Below are 15909 nucleotides of genomic sequence, written 5' to 3'. Positions count from 1 at the left end.
ACCTGTCTTGCCCACAGTGGCAAGCTCCATTCCCAGGTCTTGTCTTTGACAAGCTCACTCTTGGCAAACAGCATTATCCACAGGGCATTTGTAAAAAATTATCAGGGGCAATTGTTTAACCTTGCAGCTATCCAGTATAGAAGTACAAGTAGGGCTAACGAAAGGCTGACAAAAAAACTTAAAGGAAAAACTGACAAATGAAATATTCATAAGGAGATTTATAAAGTTTAACATAGTCATGGGAATCTAGAAGGCTACACACATATATAGGGCTGTGCACATGCCCAGAATAGACCTTAGAAGGCCCCAGTCTCTCACTCACTACTGACTGAACTTGAGGCTCCATAAAACCAAAAATTGAAGACTAAGGCAGACTTGTAATTTGCTTGAAGTGCATGGTCGATGTGTCTACACACAATGAGCCTATCAGCAAAAGCTGAGAAAAGTACTGATTCACATAATTTAAGGAAATCTGTGTATAATCATTAGCTGACTACTAAGCCAACCAGAGACTTCATTGCCCTCACATGATAAAAAATAAAGACAAGATAGAATTAGTTGAGGAAAGTCACTAATCAAATGTTAACAACAAGAAACACAATAAACCCTGGGTGGGGAGGGATCTAGTTTCTATAATTATCACATTATATAATTTAAATTTTAATTTGCTCAAAAAATTGCAAGTTACTCCAAGCAAAAGGGAAGTATAGTTATCTATATACTGAGAAAACAAAAAACAGTCAAAGCCATTCTCAAAGAACTCCAGATGTAGGCTTACTGGATAAAGACTTGGACAAAAACTATTATTCATATGTATTCGTATGTTAAAGAACTGAAGAAAACTGTGTTTAAAGAATAAACAGGAAGTACAAGAATGATGCCACCCCAAATCAAGAATATAATAAAAATAAAATTAAAACAGAAGTTGTATTATAACTGAAATAAAATACTCTCCAGATGAGTTCAACAGTAGTAACAGACAAAATAATCGGGGAACATAAATACAGATCAATTGAGATCATCCAGTCTGAAAAACCAAAAGAGTTATAAAAGCATAAATGGGGGCACCTGGGTGGCTCAGTCATTAAGCGTCTGCCTTCGGCTCAGGTCATGGTCCCAGGGTCCTGGGATCAAGCCCCGCATCGGGCTCCCTGCTCGGCAGGAGACCTGCTTCTCCCTCTCCCACTCCCTCTGCTTGTGTTCCCTCTCTCGCTGTGTCTCTCTCCGTCAAATAAATAAAATCTTTAAAAAAAAAAAAAAAGCATAAATGTTAAAGAATTGAAGTCATTTGACATATGGTCTCTAACCATATGCAATAAAAGTCATTAACAGAAGGAAACAGAAAATTCACAAATATGTGGAAAATAAATAACACACTCCTAAATGAGACATGAGTCAAAAAAGAAATCACAGTGGAAGTTAGAAAATACCTTGAGATGAATGAAAATGAAAATACAAAATATAAATTCTTATGGGATGCAGATAAGTCTATTCTGAGGGAAATTTAGAATTGTAAACATAATGTATATTTTTAAGATTTATTTGAGAGAGAGAGGGCGCACAAGCAGGGGGAGCAGCAGAGGGAGAGGCAGGCTCCCCACTGAGCATGGAGCCTGATGCAGGTCTCGATCCCAGGACCCTGGGACCATGACCCAAGTCGAAGGCAGACACTTAACCGACTGAGCCACCCAGGCACCCCTAAACGTATATTTAAAAAGGAAGGAAGATGTTACATTAATAACCTACCATCTTAAGAAACAACAAAATGAAGAACAAATTAGGGGCTTCTGGGTGGCTCAGTTGGTTAGATGACCAATTCTTGGTTTCGGCTCAGGTCATGATCTCAGGGTCATGGGATCGAGCCCCGTGTTGGGCTCTGTACTCAGTGAGGACTAGTTCTGTCCCTCTGCTCTTCCCCTGCTCGCTCGCTCTGTCTCTCAAAGAAATAAATAAAAATAAAAACACTATAAAAAGAACAAATCAAAAGGCAAGCAGAGGGAAAGAAATTTAAAAAGACGAGATCAGATATAAATGAAATAAGGTAACAACAGTAGAGAAAATCAATATATACAAAAGCTGATTCTTTAAAGAGATGAGCAATTGACAGATTTTTGGCTATTCTTACCAAAAATAAGAGAAAAATATCAAATTACAAAAAATCTGCAAATGAAAGAGAAGGCATTACTCTAAGCCTTATAGAAATGAAAAGAAATTGCAATACTGAGAACAATTGCATGCTAATAAATTAGAAAACTAAAGAAACTTGTCAGATTCGTAGAAAGACACAAACTACTTAATCTCAACTCAAAATTAGAAAATCTGAATAGAACTAAAACAAGTAAAATAATTAAACATGTAATCAAAACACTTTCCATAAACAAAAGCCTGGGACCAGATGGCTACACTGGTGAATTCTCTCAAACGTTTAAGGAAGATTCAAAAATCATTCAAAAACTCTTAAAAAAATAGAAGTGTAGAGAACACTTTCCATTCATTCTGTGAGAGTCAGTATTAGCCAGATACCAAAACCAAGCAAAGATAACACAAGAAAATGAAACTGTAGACCAATATCTCTTATAAGTATAGACAAAAAAATCTTCAATACTAATGCTAGCAAACCGAATTCAGCAACACATAAAATGCCATGGCCAAGGAGGATTTATCTCAGGACTGCAAAGTTTGCTCAAAATGTGATATTCAATCAATATAATTAATACACCATATTAGTATAATAAGGGGCAAACCACATGATTACCTCCATAGATATAGAAGAAAAAAATGGGTAAATGCCAACATCCTTTTTTGATAAAAACCTCTCAATTGTGAATAAAAGAGAATTTCCTCAACCTAATAAAAGCTGTAGATGAAAAACCCACACTAACATATTTATTGGTAAAAGACTAGATGCTTTCTTCCTAAGATCAGGAACAAAAAAAAAAAAAATCTGCAGTTGGACTTTTATTCAACATTTTTTCGGAAATTCTATCTAGGGTATTTGGCAAGAAAAAGAAATAAAAGGAGTACAGATAAGAAAGGAAGAAGTGAAAATATCTCTATTTTTAGAAGACACTATCTTCTATAGAAAAAAACGAATGCACAAAAATGTAATTGGAATTCAGTATGTTCAGCATAGTTGCAGGATCAATGTACAAGAAAAGTTGTATTATACGCTAAAAATGAGGAATGCAAAAATGAGATTAAGAAATTAAGAACAATTCCATTTACAAAAAAAAATCAAACCTTAAATGATTTAGGAATAAATTTGACACAATAATCACAAAACTCGTACACTGAAAAGCATCATTGAAAGAAATTAAAGGAGATATAAATAAATGGACAAACCTCCCATGTTCATGGATTAGAAACTTAATAGTGATGAAATAGCAAACTTCTAAATTGGTTCATTGATTCAACATACTTCTTACCAAAATCTCAGCTGCATTTATTTTGTTGTTGCATAGTCAAGTTGATCCTAAAATTGTGAAAATGCAAGAGATTCAGAATAAAATAATCTTGAAAATGAAGGAAAAAGTTGGAGAATTTACAGTGCTTGATTTTAAATGTGACTACAGAGCTATGATAATCAAGATGGTGTGGTAGTCTCACAAGGATAGAAATACAGATCAATGGAGGAAATTACTGTAGAATGAACTTCAGACAATCAAAATAGAGACTTTGACATAAGGGCTGGTGGTGAGCATCAAACATATGCTTACCTATAGAGCCGTGATTAAATTTGGCTTTATAGAAAGGGAATCTGCTATAATGGCCATATGCCATATGTACTAAGTACACTATAGATAAGGAACACCAAACAAAAGGGAGAATAAGGATAACACAGGCAAAGCACTATTTCTATTTTCTACCAGTGGTAATGAGCAGTGACAGCAACAGTATTGTTTTCTCTGTAAGACAGGATAGATAGCAAACGAGTAACTCTGACATACTTTAATTATGCCATCACCTGTGTTCTTGAAAACCAGAATTTTTGGAGTGGAAAAAAAGAAGATCCAGATGTAACACAAATCATTGTGGATGGGGGAGGAGATATAGATGTAATATAAAAGATTAAGTAAACAACCAGGAGTCCCAAATTTGAGTCCGCATGGCAAATTTTATCAGCTCTCTCTACATCTCTCCTTTTTACCTTTTCCACTGAGAAGGCCTAGAAACAACCACCAATCAAATAGTGAACCATGCTAGTGAAAAGATTTTGGTCTTGCTGGACCAAAGTTTCTAAAGTTAATTTTGCAACTATAAAATATATGGCTGCTTGGGGCACTGGGTGGCTCAGTCGGTTAAGCAACTGCCTTGAGCTCAGGTCATGATCCTGGAGTCCCGGGATCGAGTCCCGCATCGGGGATCCCTGCTCAGCGGGGAGTCTGCTTCTCCCTCTGACCCTCCTCCCTCTCATGCTCTCTGTCTCTCATTGTCTCTCTCACAAATAAATAAAATCTTAAGAAAAATTTTAAAATAAAAAAACAAAAAATATATGGCTGCTTATTCACTTTCAGTTTCTAAACCTTGTGGCTAATACTAACTCAAAACTATGGAAGGAAGGGAAAATGAGGAAAGATAGTTCCAGTTCAGCTAAACTGGCATGGTGCAAATCCACCACATACAATGTCTGTTTATGCATTAGTGGGTGACAAGATTATAAAAAATCGTAAGGAAGTAATTGATAAAAGAGTCAGGATAGAGTTTATTTGTAGAAGAGGGGAGGGCACTGTGATTGAAATAGGGTAAAAGAGTTTCTAGAGTGGATAGCAAAGTTCTCTCTTGACTTAGGTTGTCATTACAGGGTATTCACCTTATAATATTATTTGGTAGTCCATACAATGGTTTTGAATGGTTTTATGTATCTGTGTTTTATTTTACAATAACGTGATTTAAAAAAGATTAATTTCTTTTTGAGGTGTCAGTGGGATATTCAAAGAGACAGTGGTATACTGTATTTATGTTTGGAGTTCAGGAATGAGATTAGAGTTTGAATATAGATTTTTGGTTTTTTTTCATAGTGTGGAGTTATAGGAAGTTGAGAAGTATAAAAAGAAAATACAGCTAAGACTAGAGCCATGAAGCAGGCAAAGGGAGGTAACTAGGAATAATATTGAAAAAAAAAAACAAACAGCAGAAGATGCTATTTAGTGATCTATACACCAACTAATTACTGTTATATGAAATGTTATATGTAAGTGTTTTCTGAAATAATTGTTCTCATTGTCAGGGTGAATACACAGAGTAAAGAAACAGACATATGCCAGTAGGCTTTCTAGAAGCCAACAAGCTCTTCTTGCTCTAAACATTTATAACAAGTCAAGTCCTTAGAAAAACTGTTGGAAATTATCTTTTTTTTCCTTAGGGTGTCAAACTTGATATTTTGGTACAGGTTTCATTACTCTTATAATATTCCCAGTTTCTATAATTCATCACTTTTGTTTTATGGATCTGCTAAGGATGAGAAGTTGTGGCATGAAAATTTGGCTGTTTTTTCTTACTTTTTCTGTGCCTAGAAAGGTTTTGTATTTTATTTTATTTTATTATTTATTTTATTTTATTTTATTTCAATTTTATAATTTGGATTACGAAACATGGGGCTTGAACTCACAACCCTAAGATCAAGACCTGAGCTGATATCAAGAGTCAGATGCTTAACTGACTGAGCCACCCAGGTGCCCCTAGAATGGTATTTATTTTAAAATGACTACTTTTAAATTTTAGTTCATTCATTCTTAAATAATGTGTTATTTACCATCTTAGGCCTTTTTTTATTTTCTTAAGTGCTCATGGCAGTAATTCCATTAGATTTCCTGTAAAGCAGTATAGTAAATTTCATTCTTGGTATAAACAATACTTTGAATATGTATACTTTAATCTCTTTATAGTTGAGCAATTTATTTTATTATAATCAAATGTTTAGTTTAAAAATCTGAAAAGCATCAGAGTTAAGTAAAACGTCTACCAGATCTAAAAATAATTTTCATATTTGGTAAGTCTTGGTGGAACACTTGAAATAAAACCGAAGTGCTCTTAAGTATATCCTGCATGCATTTTCAAAAATTTCATAGGTTTGGTGGTTCTAAGAATGATAAAGAGAGTATAAGCCATAGGATTGGATAAATCCAGAGCCCAGACTGCCTTTTACAGCCACGATAGCCCATTAGAGATATGTGTACCTTAATTCAGGTGGGATTTCCTTATTATCATGGACTGTAATAAAAAACGATGACAAATCTTTAAATGAATATTTGGTGTTCATTAAAACACAAGACAAAAACAGCTACTTCCCTGAATGGATTGGTTTACATCATAGCAATTATAGTAAACCAGTGTCTTATATGATAAGAAAGCAGGACTGAGGCATTATTTTATATATATATATATATATATATATATATATATATATATATATATATATACATCAATATATACTATACTCTTTTTTTTTTTTTTTAAAGATTTTATTTATTTATTTGAGACAGAGAATGAGAGAGAGCACGAGAGGGAGGAGGGTCAGAGGGAGAAGCAGACTCCCCGCCGAGCAGGGAGCCCGATGCGGGACTTGATCCCAGGACTCCAGGATCATGACCCAAGCCGAAGGCAGTCGCCCAACCAACTGAGCCACCCAGGCACCCCAATATATACTATACTCTTAAACGGCACATAAGAAAAAGAAATCTGTTACCAAACCTCTTTTGAAAGGATTTTTCCACTCTTCTGTATTTTAAAAACTAATTATCAGAGTCAACTACATATTTTCTCATCCTTAGAAAAGACATGACAAGAAGCGAAGAGGTATTGTCCTAGTGCTACTTGAAGTCTGCCATCTGGTATAGATTGAGATGAATTGTAATGTGAACTCATTTAATATATCCTCATCTCATCTAAAGCATGAACTTCAAAGTCATACAGTGCCATCATTTTGGTCATCAAAATGATAAGATTCCAAGTACTAGTTTTCCATTAAAATGAATAATTACACATTAAAATTCAAAATTAAATCTGAAAGTGTTTTTAAATTTTAAAAAATCTGTAATTTTCAAGGGAGACAAATAAGACATTCAAATGTAAAGACTTCTCCAAAGCCACATGGTAGTTGATTTTTGAACTGGTTTTAGAATGCTGATTACCTAAACACCAATTCTGGGCTTCTCTCACAATCTCTGGAGAATGTTTTCTGCTCTGAAACATAGAGTTTGGTGGGGATATTTTGGCTTATTTATATTATGAAAGTGACAGGATAGACTTTTTGAATCTATTGTATTCTCTTTTTTTTGTTATGTTAATCACCATACATTACATCATTAGTTTTTGATGTAGTGTTCCATGATTTATTGTTTGCATATAACACCCAGTGCTCCATGCAGAACGTGCCCTCTTTAATACCCAGCACCAGGCTAACACATCCCCCCACCCCCCTCCCCTCTAGAACCCTCAGTTTATTTCTCAGAGTCCATAGTCTCTCATGGTTCGTCTCCCCCTCCGATTTCCCCCCTTTCTGAATCTATTGTATTCTATTGAATCTAAATTTAATAGATTGTTTGAATGTCTTCAGAAGTAACTGAATCAACTTATTACTGGTGTTTTTGTTTTTGTACAGAGCAAAAAAATTGTATTCATTCAGTAAACATTTATCTAATTTTCTATCTGCTAAATACAATGCTACATCATGTAGATATGAAGTTGAAGAAAAGTGAGACCCTTTCCTTAGAGTGAATTCCTGTTTTCCCTGAGAGATTTTGAAATGTTAGTATAATATAAAATACAGAGGTCATAATGCTTTCATCAAGTATTCTAATTCTCCTTTCATCCACTTTTCTCCTCCCTTGAATGTGCATATTTCCAGGACCTCATTTGGCTGGTAAAGTGTAGGCAGAAATTTAGGTCGCTTCTAAGCAGAAGCTTTATTGCTCCTTTGTGACTGCCACATTTTCTTTTTCTTGGCTTGAATATCATAGAAACAAAAACAGAACCTTCTCAGTTGGAGTAGAGCCCACCTGAGAGGAAAAAAAAAAAAAAAATTGTTTTTAAAAGCTACTGAAATAGTGGGGATTATTTGTTATATAGCATAACCAAACCTATTCTGGCTGATATGCACTGTGTTAAGTATTGTCAAGGTCCTAGCAGGTTTCAGGTGGCACTCTCAAAGTGGGAATTTAAGAAGATTTTAAGAAAGGAACCATTTACAATAATGAAATCAAGATGTAAGGAATTACCAGTAATGGTGCAGTAGGCCAGGGCTAAAATATCTTTATCATCAATATTCTCAGACCTGAAAACACAAGCAAAGGGGTTATCAGGACCTGAAGAAAAAAAAAAGAATGTGTTCTTTGGATGCATCCGTATCAGTGTACCTCTACAAGAAGGGAACAAAGACATTTAATGCCCCAACCTCATTCTCTTCCCTTCCTCATACGTGCACCCAATTGGAAGTGGTAGAATAGAGGTCAGCTTCCCAATACGTACAGTACGTACATGAATTTGGAAGAGAATTTGAAAGATATTCGACATGAAACAAAAATTGACCCATGTACAGAATATTATAGGAACACATGAGATAATACATGGCATAGAATAGTCAAAACATGAGGCTTTTCAAGACAGTTCTGGAGGAATACAACTTGAACTGAATCTTACAGACATGAAAGAATTACTTTAGACAATTTTTAAGGTCTTCTAATCCAGATATTAGATGAGAGCCCAAGCAAGGACAGTATTTGCAGAAATAGAATAATGATTTAATATCAGGCCTAGGATAATGAAATGATAAAGCTGAAGATAATGCAGTGGCCAGAACAAGGAAGGCTTTATATGTTATATTGAATAATTTTGACTTTACCCAGAAGACCAAAATCTGAAGGATTTAAAAACAGTGACATAATCAAATTTGTAATTAAAAACAATATGGCAGTAATAGTAATAGCTTACATTATCGGATGATTACAATATGCCACATCATGTTTTGAACACAAAAACTCCCCATGAGGCAGATACTATTATTGTCCCTATTGGGGGAATACTGAAACAGAAAATGGTTGTTCTAGATGACATAATAGTAAGTAAATGGAGTGGAGATTTGAAACTAGATCTCTGAAAATAAATGAGTATGAGTGCAAGCCTGAGGGCAGGAAACCATTTACAAAACTATAGAAGTTATTCAGATAAGGAACAATACCAGAGAGATCATGATAATAATGAAGAGAAGAACCATTCCAAAGTTTAAACCTGTTGAATAGGTGTTTGACTAGCTATGCAGAATGAAGGGGAAAAAGATGTCAACCACATCCCACCATATTCGTAACTGAAAACAGCCAATTTAAACTTTTGACAGTTACACAACTGGCATTTTCACTTTGAGCAAAACTATTTAAAATTAGCACAGTATATGTAGATTCACAGATGTTATTAACATACGCATATATGTGTATATATATATATATTTTTTTGGATTGTTGAATTTATTTCAGATCTCTGTACTAAAACAAAAACAGTTTAATATTGAAAATATTGTCTCTTAAGGCTTGAAAATTAAAAAGTAAGTGAAAAACAACAGGAGAGTTAAATTTGGAGTTTGCTCAGTCATTAAATTCATAAAGCTAGGGTAAATGTTACTGGGCCTTTGTGATACCTCCCTAAATAGATCTGTGTCATCTGAGTATTTAAAAAGCTGATTAAAACAGCTACTATAGTTTCTTAACTCCATCACCATCTCACTAATTTTGTAGGACAAACCTATTTTTATCTTCATTAAATGCTTAACTAGCTCTTATCTTCCTCTAAGGTAATCTAGGATATTTTTGGTTGTGGTAAAATTTAGTGAGTTGTAAATGAATAATTTAAAGAGTTTTAACTTTAACTAAAGTCTTTCTTTTTTTTCTTCTTTTTCCTATATATCTTGGCATGTAAACTGATTACATAAAGATTGTCTAAGGATTTATTCTGTGACTGAAAACAATCATTCTTTCCAGTTAATACAGTATAGAATTTTATCTGCCTCTTACACACACGCACACACACACACACACAGACATCTTGTACCTCAAATAGGTACTATTTTACAAGTAAATACAACTTTAAAATTAGAAACTATCAGTGCGTATGTTGATCAAAGTGGCATGTTATTATATTAGAAAATACATAATCTACTAATCAGTGGAACAGAGGCTATGTTATCTTCCTTTAAAGTATAAGAATGTTGCAGAGAAAATTATTATTATTAAGGAAAATTCATATGCATCATATTTAGATCTGTGAAAGCATTAATGGAAAGAATAAGGCATAAATTATTAGTCACATGTATAAGCTGAAGGGACTAGGTATTTTAGCATATATATTAGTTATCTATTGTTACATTAAAAAAGTGCCATAAAAACTATCCACACAAAACAAACTTTTACCTCACAAAAATAGGGGAGGTTTAACTGACTTAGGGTCTGTCATGAGTTTGCAGTTCTAGCAGTTAGCTAAGGCTGCAGTCAACTGAAGGATAATCTATTTCCAAGATCACTGATGAGCTGTTGATAGTAGCCTTCATTACTGCATTCTACTGAAAGCTTGACAAGAGCTGGGTGATCCACTTCTAGGCTTATTCATGTGGTTACATGATTGGAGCCTTCAGTTCCTCACCTTGTGGAGACGTGGTAAATGGCTTTTCCCAGAATGTGTGATCCAAGAAGGAAATGGTGGCGTATATGGAAGCCACAGTATCTTTTATGACCTAATGTTGGAAATAATATACCATTACTTCTGCCATCTTCTGTTGGTCACATTGAAAAATGTTGATGTGATGTAGAAAGGGAATATATGAGAGTGTGACTATCAGGAGAATTGAGGGCAATTTTGAAGGTAGGCTGTCGTAATGTGTTATAATGTCTATGTAGTAAACAAAGGAGAACAGGGCAAATTATAGCCAAATAATTCTAAATAAATAAAGAAGAAATAAATTAAAAAGTGGGGTTAAGCCAGTAGATTAAGGCTCAGTGTAGATATAAAACAAAAATAAAAATGAAAAAATAGTTATTCAAGTTACAGAACAGGAGATTTTCTGAAGAGGATTTAGAAAATAAGGAATAGAAGATGATTAATGATAGCACTTTATAAAAACTGCGATATAATCACATAACATGAAATTCACCCTTTTAAAGTGTATAATTCAAATTTTAATATATCCATAGATATACAGCCATAAACATTATCTAAATTTAGAACATTTTTATCACTCAAAAAAATAAATAAATCCTATTAGTAGTCACTGTCTGTTTTGTCATAACCCCAGCTCTGGCATCCTCTTACCTACTTTCTATCTGTGTGAACTTGCCTGTTCTGGACATTTCATATTAATTAGTAATTAGTAGACTTCATATAATATGTGGTCTTTATGCCACATTTTGATCATTTGATGAATATTTGTTTTTTTCCCACGTTTTGGCTACTATGAATAATGCTGCTATGAATATGTGTGTATAAATACTTGTGGGGGGGTGCCTGGGTGGCTCAGTTGGTTAAGCGACTGCCTTTGGCTCAGGTCACGATCCTGGAGTCCCGGGATCGAGTCCCGCATCGGACTCCCTGCTCGGCGGGGAGTCTGCTTCTCCCTCTGACCCTCCCCCTTCTCATGCTCTCTCTCTCTCTCTCATTCTCTCTCTCAAATAAATAAATAAAATCTTTAAAAAAAAAAGTCTTTAAAATAAATAAATAAATAAATAAATACTTGTGGGGACTAATGATGTAATGTATGGGGATTAACATAAGAATAAAAAAATTAAAAAAAAAATACTTGTGGGGATATGTTTCATTTCTCTTGAATATATACCTATGAGTGGAATTGTGGGCTATAGGTTATTGTATTTAGCACCCTGAAGAATTGTCAAACTGTTTTCCAAAGTGGCTGCACTGTTTTACTTCCCTATCAATAGTGAATGGAGGTTGCAATTACTCAACTTGCCATTGTTGGAGGTGTACAGAAATACAATTGATTATTACATATTGATCGCACATCCTGCATGTGTGCTGGACTTATTATTAGTTCTAATAGTATTTGTTTGGAGGTTTTCTTTGCATATGAATTCCTTAGGTTTTTCTATATAAAAGACCATGTCATTTGCAAATACTGTTTTCCTTCTTTTCAAACTGGAATCCTGACAAGAACCTCAAGTACAATGTTGACTAGAAGTAGTGAAAGCTGATTTTAGTGGAGATGGATTCAGTCAACATAAAATGTGATGTTATTCTAAGTATTATTAAGACTTTTTTAGAAAAATTTTAAATTGTCAGCAAAGCTAAGGGGAAGGTACAGAGATTTCCTATATACCTCTGAACCTTTATATGCATAACTTCCACCAGTATGAACATCACTCCACAGAGGGTATATTTGTTACAACTGATGAATCTACATTGACACATCATAATCACTCAAAGGTCATAGTTTGCATTATTGTTCACTCGGTGTTGTACATTGTGTGGGTTTGAAAAAATGAATAATCACATGTATCCATCATTATGGTATCATGCATAGCATTATCACTGCCCTAAACATCTCCTGTGTTCTGCCTATTCATCCCTCCTACACCTCAACCCCTAGCAAGTTTTTATTATCTCTGTAGTTTTGCCTATTCTGAAATCTTTCTTTTTAAAGATTTTATTTATTTTAGAGAGAGAGCAGGGGGAAAGGGCAGAGGGAGAGGGAGAGAGGGGATCTCAAGCAGACTTCCCACTTAGTGTGGAGCCCATCGCAAGGCTCAGTCTCACCACCCTGAGATCATGACCTGAGCCGAAATCAAGAGTCAGATGCTCAACCGACTGAGCCACCCAGGTGCCACTGACTTTTCCAAAATCTTATATAGTTGGAATCATATGGTATGTAGTCTTCTTAGATTAGCTTCTTTTACTTAGTAATAATGCATTTCAGGTCCCGCCATATATTTTCATAGCTCGACAGTTCATTTCTTTTTAGCACTAAATAATACTCCTTTGTCTGAATGTACTACTGTTTATTTATCCATTCATCTACTAAAGAATTGTCTTAAAAAGGAGGGGGGAGGTACCTGGGTGGCTCATTTGGTTAAGGCTCCAATTCTCAGTTTTGGCTCAGGTTATGATCTCAGGGTTGTGAGATGGAGCCCCATGTTAGGCTCTGCGCTGGGTGCGGAACCTGCTTAAGATTCTCTCCCTCTCCCTCTACCCCTCCTCCCCCTCAAAAAAATAAAAAGAATTCTCTTATTTGCTTTCAAATTTGAACAATTATGAATAAATCTGCTGTAAACATTGTGTCTAGGATTTTGTGTGGACATAAGTTTTCAGCTTCTTTGGGTAAATACCAAGGAGCACATTTTCTGAATCATATGGTAAAAATATGTGTAGTTCTCCAAGAAACCCACAAACAATTGCCTTCCAAAGTAGCTTTCCCATTTTGAATTTTCACCAAAAATGAATGAGAGTTGCACATCTTTCCCAGAATATGCTTTTGTCAATGATCTAGAATTTGACCATTCCAGTACATGCATAGTGGTATCTCATTGTTATTTTAATGTTCATTTTCCTGATGACATTGTGTATGGAGCTTCTTATCATATGCATAACATATCTTTGAAGAGGTATCTGTTAAGGTCTTTGGCCCAGTTTTCGTAGGTTGTTTATTTTCTTACTGTTTAGTTTTAAGAATTCTCTGTATATTTTGCATAACAGTCCTTTATCAAATGTGTCTTTTGAGAGTATTTCCTCCAAGTCTGTGGCTTGTCTTCTTATTCTCTTGACTTTGCTTTCACAGAGTTGACTTTTTTTTATTTTAATGAAGTCCAGCTTATCAATACTTTCTTTCATGGATTATCTATTGTGTTGTAATAACCACACTGTCTTGAATGCTATAGCTTTAGAGTAAGCCTTGAAGTTAAGAAATGTCAGTTATCCAACTTTGTTATTTGTCTTCAGTACTGTGTTGACTATTCTGCATCTTTTGCCTCTCTATATAAATTTTAGAATCAGTTTGTCAATATCCACTAAAAAACCTTTGGGATCTTGATTGAGATTGAGTTGAATATTTCAGTCAAGTTGGAAAGAACTGATATCTTGACAATACTAGTATTTTTGTCCATGAACATAAATTATCTCTTCATTTATTTAATTATTCTTTGACTTCATTCATCCGAGGTCCAGATTCACATAACTAAGTTAAGATGATCCACTTAAAAAGAAGTTTTACTCCATTTACTAAATTACTACTGTTTTTCATAAGATTATCATATAGGCTCAAAGAATTGAAATTTGAGATTAAAAGTCATGAAAGTCCCTATATATGTTAGGCAGTTCTGTTCTTAGTTTTCTAGACAGGTTATTATCAGTCCTTTTTAGACATACCTAGAATATTCTGACCCCAAATACATTTTATAATACATAATACTATGTGAAGTTATACTTTAGTGTATTCCATGCAATTATGCAATGCCTGCAGTTCTCAGAAGACATTGATATTGTAAACATCATGAACAGAACAGTGAAACACTGAAGCAAATATTTTTCTGAAATTTTATTTTTTTTATTTGAAAACTAAAACTTAGAGGAGTTGCCTGTGTGCTGGGCATCCTTTTCCCACATTCACATGTCCCAAGGGTTGGATGGAGGGTTTCTCCTTGCTTGTGCAGTGGCAGAAGAGCAGAGTACAAACTGCAGAGAACTTAAGTCATGGCAAGACAGGCATCTAGGAAGTTTCTTCCTCTCTTTGACCAAGTTGCAGTTGAAAGGAGTACAGGCAAAACTGTAACCAAGGGAGGCATTATGCTTCTAGAAAAATCTCAAGGAAAAGTATTGCAAGCAATAGTAGTAGCTATTGGATCAGGCTCTAAAGGAAAAGATGGAGAGATTCAACCAGTTATCATGAAAGTTGGAGATTAAGTTCTTCTCCCAGAATATGGAGGCACCAAAGTAGTTTTAGACACAGAATTATTTCTCATTTAGAGATGGTGACATTCCTGTAGATTGTGTGATTGAAATAAATCACTATTGAAATGGCATCATGTGAAGCTGCCCATTCCACTGCAGTTTTGAAATTTTTCATTATGTAATAGTTTCCAAGTCTCTCATATAATTAATGATATCCAAACTAATGCTATCCAATGTCTGTAAAATTTAGGTTCAGTGCAGTGATATAAACATTACCAAATAAAAATACATAAATGAGAAAAAAAATTAAAACTTAGAGAAAAGTTGTAAGCACAAGTATGGCAACAAAAAACACTTATAAAACATTTGGTCCAGGTTCATATTATCAACATTTTACCACCCATGCTTTATCATTGTTCTATTTACCTATCTAACCCTTTCTTTCTTTCCCTATCTCTCACCTATCTAATTATCTCTAATTTGCATATATCATTGCCCTATCTCTAAAGACCTCAGTGTGTTTTTCATGAGAATAAGGATATAATTATATATAACTAAAATATAATTAATTTCTGACTTCAGTAAATTTATCATTGAGATAAAATACTTATCTAATCTACAGTTTTTATTTCAAACTTGTCAGTCAAACCAGTGTGCTTTATTACATTATTTTCCCCTCCAGTTCGGGATTCTAAATAGAATTGGGTCTTGTATTTAGTTGTCATATTTTTTTAATCTCCTTTAATCTAAATCATTTCCACATTATTTGTCTTTTATGTCATTGACATTCTTGAAGAAGACTTTTTTTTTTAATTTTTGATAAAATAGTTATTTCAGGTCAGTTAACATTTTTTCGTAAGTAGATTCCATTTACACATTTCTAGTGAGAATATTATATAGTTGCTGTTATGCTTTCCTCAGGTATCACATCTGGAAGCACACAATTTCCACTTAGTCTTAATTGATGATCCTAATTTTGATCACTTAGTCAAAATTGTTGTCTGATTTCTCTACTGTACATTACTATTTCTGATG

At 34.3% G+C, this 15909-nt stretch overlaps 1 long non-coding RNA gene and 1 pseudogene across 1 annotated transcript in view; both read left to right on the top strand.

Annotated features, from left to right (window-relative positions):
- Positions 1-15909, top strand: part of LOC115939530 (uncharacterized) — a 56929-nt gene that overhangs the window by 26002 nt on the left and 15018 nt on the right. The window lies entirely within an intron of this gene.
- LOC102727670 (10 kDa heat shock protein, mitochondrial pseudogene) lies at positions 14677-14998 on the top strand (annotated as a pseudogene).

Source organism: Leptonychotes weddellii, chromosome 13 (genome assembly GCF_054177405.1).
Source record: "Leptonychotes weddellii isolate Sample4059 chromosome 13, ASM5417740v2, whole genome shotgun sequence".
NCBI lineage: Eukaryota > Metazoa > Chordata > Mammalia > Carnivora > Phocidae > Leptonychotes > Leptonychotes weddellii.
This window is presented reverse-complemented; position numbering and strand designations above follow the sequence as displayed.